We start from the raw sequence: 6,852 nt of genomic DNA on the forward strand, positions 1-6,852 counted from the left end.
GATCTGTTTTTTACGTTTTACGTTTTTTACGTTGTTAACTTATAAAAATTATGTTTCTGAATTTTTGAGTTGGGGATTCATAATTTGTATTATACAAGATAATCAGACATTTTGAGCGTTCATTTATTTATTAGCGGACTATTATCCTCATCTTTTTGTTGTTTTACGACTTTTCGTGGCCCGTGGCGTAGAGAATAGAAACGTTGAATCTCTACGGTTCCAGGTGAGAAGATTGCGGTTTCAATCCTACCCAAAGCTGGCCAGAGGCTTAGTTTGCCAAAGCATGGTGAGACGAAAAACAACTAAAGAACGTAATAATTGCTGAGAATGCAATTAGGAGATTCAGAGTTTCTATCCCGTTGCGGTCACCACCTGAGAAAGGCCAATGCAATAGTTGGCCGACACGTCGTGAAATAACAACTAAAAGATGAGGATGATGTCGAACTCGGGAATTTGGACGGAATTTCGAGAAGAATCCATTATTTACTTCACGGGGGTAGTGTGCTCTTGTTCCGTCAGCCATGACTGGACAGAGGTCCTAAGAAATTCGCAATTGTATTTTTCGGTCTCCGACACTGAAGATTGAACCTTCTGCCTTCAGGAAAATATCACTTTTTACAATAATTTTTTTCAAGTACTCTAACCAATGCGCCACGGGTCCTTGCTTGTGAAGTAAATAAAGCGTTCCGCTCGAAATTCCGTCCAAATTCCCGAGTTCGACAGAAATATTTCCAAGTTCGACAAGATACACCTGGAGAAGGTCGGAGGTTACATCGACCGAAACGTCGTGAAAATCACATTCAACATTAGAACCAATGAATCCAAAGAATCCAACTAATACGAAAGAAATAGTAGTTACGTTTTTAATTTCTGAGAGTAGAAATAGGTAAAATGAATGAGTTGAAAGCAACCATTGAAAGAAGATGCGTCAACATACAAATTGAACTGATTAGAAACGTTTTTGATTCAATCAGTGAGCTTTGTCATCTGTTTATAACTAATACTTTGGACACTTTCGAAAATTAGCTTGTTTCTATATTTGTTCACATTATTTTGATGTATGAAACTTTTCTTTCTTATAATAAATGCTGGTTTTATGGTCATTTAAAGAGTGTATACATTTTTATTAGGACAATCTATCTATATATATATATATATATATATATATATATATATATATATATATATATATACATACATACATATTGTTGCTATTTCTTCTGATGAGTTAAGGGCAGAAAATTTTTCTTGATTTATACAATATTTAAGTGATTGGATTTGCGCTACGAAACAGATGCTGTCAAGAATTGTAATTACTGAATGAAAGTAATAAATTACTAGTGAATCTATTTGTCTGTAGAGTAATGAAGAGATTATTTCCTTAATCGTAACAAGTAAACCAATTAGCCTTTATTGTACAAAAGGAATAAATCAATAACAAAACTAACCATTAACTGAACAAACACATTTTGTAACAAAAATCATTAAAACTAGCGGGACCTGTGGAAATTCCACAGCGGACTTTTCTATATTTTTCATTCTGACATTCTGTGGATATTCAGTGTAAATCGAGACGCCCTGATATTTATGTAGCGCTTTTGTTAAAACTGCAAAAGTATTTATCTAAGCTAGCAGGGACACCCGGCGTAGCCCGTTGGTAAAATACGCCTAAATATGCTATTTTAATGTATGTAAATTTCGTATATATATATATATATTATATAGTCATTCTTTATCTATTCTTATATATTATAAAGTTGTGATTTCAAAAATAAAAAATATATCGATATAACTTGAATGTATCATCTGAAATGTAAACCGAAACCAAAACTTATGAAGACAAAAATATATGTATATATATATATATATATATATATATATATATATATATATATATATATATATATATATATAACTCGAGTTCCTTTAGCTATAATCGAAATCGAAGCCAAAACTTATGAAGAATTATATTTATTATAAGAAATGGAAGGTCATAAAAATAAACGACAGTTACTAGGAAGTAAAAAATATGTAAACGTGAAACACAAAATAACACACACGCTATCGTATTAATATATAGATTAAAACAAAATGCTGAAAGGAAAATAGCGGAAAATTCAGCGTTCATTGTACTGCCGACTTAAGAATTCTAAGTAGGAATATGTAAAAAAAGCTTCATTATATGAGACAAAAAATAATTTTAAAATGTTGCGAAATATTTCTTCAACTCTGGCCGAGCATAGGAGAGATACTCAACTTTGTTTTTAACATGAAGTTTAACAAAGAAATTTATAGTCGGTAGTTTACCAAAGTGATGTACCAAATGATATTACGTCACAATCACGTTATTAGTTAGGTACGGGAATAAAAGTATTTAGTAAAGGTCTTCTGTAACAAAATATAATGACAGAAACAAAGGCAGAAATGACAGATAAATCAATAAAGAAGTGCGATAGTAAAACAAAGCAATAAAATAAAAGCAAAATATGAGAATATAAAACAGAATAGTCAGGAAATAATTACAAAAAAAAAACACAGAAAAACTGATATATTTTTGTATTTCATTTTCATAATAATAATTATTAAATCTGTTTTTTTTTTTTCCTTTTGGAAATATTTTTAACTTCAAGTTTTCAATAAAGTTATGAACAGTGTTCAGTATTTTGTCCACATTTTGCAGCTCGTTAAATCATCATTTCATTTCTTTTAATTCATCAAAGTTTTCTCAAATCTCGTAAATATACGAAATTTGCAGCCATTTTTCTTTTTTTTTTTCACAGCATTTTTTTTTATTATGTTTTGGCGGGATAAAGTTTTTATTTTATTTGTTTGTTTTAAATTCTGTTTTCCAAAACTTTATTTTTTTGATGTTTTTTTTTTTTATTTTTTAACAAAAAATGAAATAAAATTTTCGTCGTTGGTAGTTCGCATTTTTTTTTCTCAACGATTGACACCGTTTTGTTCTTGTTCATTTTTGAAGTCAATAACGAAAAACAAATAATGATTTTGGTCTTTTTTCTTTGGTGGACACAATAAATTGGCAAGATTTCGTGTCTGTTTTTTTTTTTTTTACAGCAAATCTTATTTTTTGTTTTTGTACATTGTTTGTATCCAAATATAAATTTCATACGGGAATTTAAAAAATAATATTGTGCTCGACTTTTTCTTTTTCATCTTATTCTTGTAATATATTTCAGGTTTCAGTTTCAAATATAAAATTAAGAACATAGATCCATGCATACACACACAAACATATATATATATATATATATATATATATATATATACGTGTGTATGTATATATATGTGTGTGTGTGTATATATATGTGTGTGTGTGTTTCTGTGTCTGTGTCTGTGTGCGCATGTGTGTGAGAGAGAGAAGAAGAGAGTGCGTTTGTGTGTGTTTGTATATATGAGGCTCTATTCACTTTGATGTTGAACATGCTTTGATCCATTACATATTAAATATATATATATGCACCATATATATATATATATATATATATACAATATATATATACACCATATACATATACTATATATATATACACACCATAGATATACCATACATATATATATGTATATATATACTATATATACACGCACCATATATATACCAGTTATATACATACACCATATATATATGCTATGTATATACACACCATATATATATATATATATATATATATATATATACATATATATATATATATATATATATATTTATTTATTTATTTATTAACATTCGTAAACTAAATGCATGGGGCTGTGTGAATAAACAACAAATCTAAAGTGACACAAAACTCATTCACTTTAGTTTTTAGTTTAATCACAACACCTGAAATATCTTTACCGCTTATTTAATGGCATTATCTGTGCAAACGTGAACATTTTCAAGGAGTAGTGAGATACATTTTTTACTGTCAGAACTGAATTTCAACTATATATTCATCACGGAAAATACATCTCGGAATATTTATATATATATATCTATATATATATATATATATATATATATATGAGCAAACAGTTAATAAAATATGTTAAAAAACACTTTGAAATGAATTAAAAACACTTTGAAATAAGTTAAAAAAAATTTTTTTTCCTCGTACACATTTTTGTGAATTATTCCAAGGATTTCTGCCTTTTGATTATTATGGACCATCTCCTTCCAATTACGGGATTTCCTTGGATTTTACTTGTAAAAATGGAAATTCTTTTAACTTTCTTGAAGTTTTACATTTGGATTTTACCGTCGCTGCATATTTTATCTTCCACCAGACTATCCATTCATGTGTAATCACCTTTTCCTTTACCATATTCCCTCTGCTTAACTTATTTTGTTTTCAAGTAAGATCTTTGACTTACCTGTTGTTTCATCAAATACTTCTCCAATGCCGCATTTTGCTAATTCCTACCCTCTGATGAAAAGGAGAGTATTTCTTCGAAACTCCGCGGGTTAAGGAATATGCATTTATCTAGTGTTTTCTTTTCAGATTAAATATGTTTTTAACTCATTTCAAAGTGTTTTTTAACACATTTTATTAACTGTTTGCTCATATTATAAGCTCTATTTACTATTTGGTTTTATCGAGCTTTTATATCTGGCTGAGATAATTTTATAAATATTAATTCTTTAATATTTATAATTTACTTTAACTTTACCATCTTTGATCATTTTGGTAAATTCAATTGTAATTTTCATTATATATATATATATATATATATATATATATATATATATAGGTGTTTTTAACCAATATGATCTAGACTGATGCGTTGATTTAAAATACTGAGATTTTGTAAACAGAGTTAGCCAGAGTTTACTAAAAAAATACTTCTTAAAAGAGCACAACCATGCGACGCTGAAAATGAGCAACATTTAAAATGCATTATTTTTTTATAAATAAAGATTGTTTATAGTTTGCATTTATTAAATAAATTCACAATGTCTTAGGCAGATTGGGTTAAAATTAGAGAATTATATTATTAGAAATAAATAATCTACTTAAGTTCTAAAACAATTCATAGACTTTTTGGACAATCTGGATATTTGTAGTCATCGACATACAGTCCTGTTTCGTTGTATCACAATCCATCAGTGCCGTTAGACTAGTTTCTCTCCCTAGCCAAGGATTGAACCTAGAACCGTCGTGTTGACAGTCGGCAGTTCTCCCACTCGACCATGAAATCGACACCCGTAAATAATTCGTCGGAATGTCTATTTAAATAGACACCCTCCACCACTTTTATAGTGCTCAAATCGCCTGTTCATAAACAAACAACGAGCTTCGCATTTTCAGCAAATTAAGTAGCGGGAGAGATTATTTACGACAGATATTTACTAACAGATTGTTAGGACAAAGAGGAAGTATCAAGTACTGTCCACACTCACCGGATTTGACCCCCCTAGATTTTTCTCTTTGACGGAGTTAGGGTTTGGGCGCATGTTATACACAGGGTTTAGACCTCAAAAGGAGCTACAATGAGTGAATTGAAAGCAACCATTGAAAGAAGATGAGTCAACATACCAATTAAACTGATTAGGAACGTTTTCCATTTAATCAGTGGGCGTTGTCAGTTGTTCGTGGACCACAATCGCCAATAATTTGAACATTTTCTATGGATTCTATATTTTTTTCACATTATTTTGATGTATGAATTGTTTCTCTCTGATAATAAATGGTCATTTAAAGAGTGTATACATTTTTATTGGGACACCCTATATATATATATATATATATATATATATATATAATATATATATATATTATTTATATATATATATAATATATATATATTAGTATATATGATATATATATATATATGTATATATATATATATCTATATATATATATATATATATAAAGAGAGAGAGAGACAGAGACAGAGAGACAGAGACAGACAGACAGAGAGAGAGAGAGAGGGAGTAAAATGATTCATAAAGGATAAACAAACAAAATAAATAGTTTGTACGATCGTTTCGGAAACGATGTGTTATTGAAATAAAAAAATATATTTTGAACAGAAATTTTATAAAAAGATTTTTTATATTTAAACAAAGTCTCCTCATCAGCAAAAAAAAAAATTAAGGGGGGGGGTAAAAAGCCACCAAAATAAACTAGCATTTTTGTATTAAGGCAGATATTCCTAGAAATATTTTTAAAAATAATAAAGAAAAAGTGGTTACTAATTTCCATGTTGATAAATAAAATAAAAATAAAATACGGTGGAAAAGTAAGGTTAAGAGAAAATATTTTAATATTTCTAATAAAAAAAATATATTTTTCGCCTGTTTTTAAAGTTATTATTTCAGTCCATCTGTTTCTTGGCATGTTGTTAAAAGTTGTCTTTGAATTGTTGAAATAATTATTCATATTACTTTAAATGAAACGCTGATGATTTTATTATTACCAGTTTATTATCTTAGGAACGCTATATTTGAATTTAAAATTATAATTAATTCAGAAAGGGAGGTAACTGCCATTTTTTGAAAAATGATATTTAAATGAAAAAAAAAATTTCTGAATCAAAGGGAGATAACCACTAGTTATTTATAAATTGAATAATTTATTTATGGTTTAAGCATATTAAGAATAATAAGGTCCATAATAGTAGTACTATTAATTTTTGTGGTAGAAATTAAATAATAATATTTATAATAGTAATTATAATAGTTATAGCACAAATATTAATTTGAAAAAATACATATAAATGTAAAATAAAATAGATAATAAAATAAAAATAAAAATAGAAAATAATGGCAATAAAATACTAAGTAAAATAATAATAATAATAATATTACTACTACTACTACTACTACTAATAATAATATTTATTACATTATAGATT

This window comes from Euprymna scolopes, chromosome 30 (assembly GCF_053919585.1).
Source record: "Euprymna scolopes isolate OS-2025 chromosome 30, ASM5391958v1, whole genome shotgun sequence".
NCBI lineage: Eukaryota > Metazoa > Mollusca > Cephalopoda > Sepiida > Sepiolidae > Euprymna > Euprymna scolopes.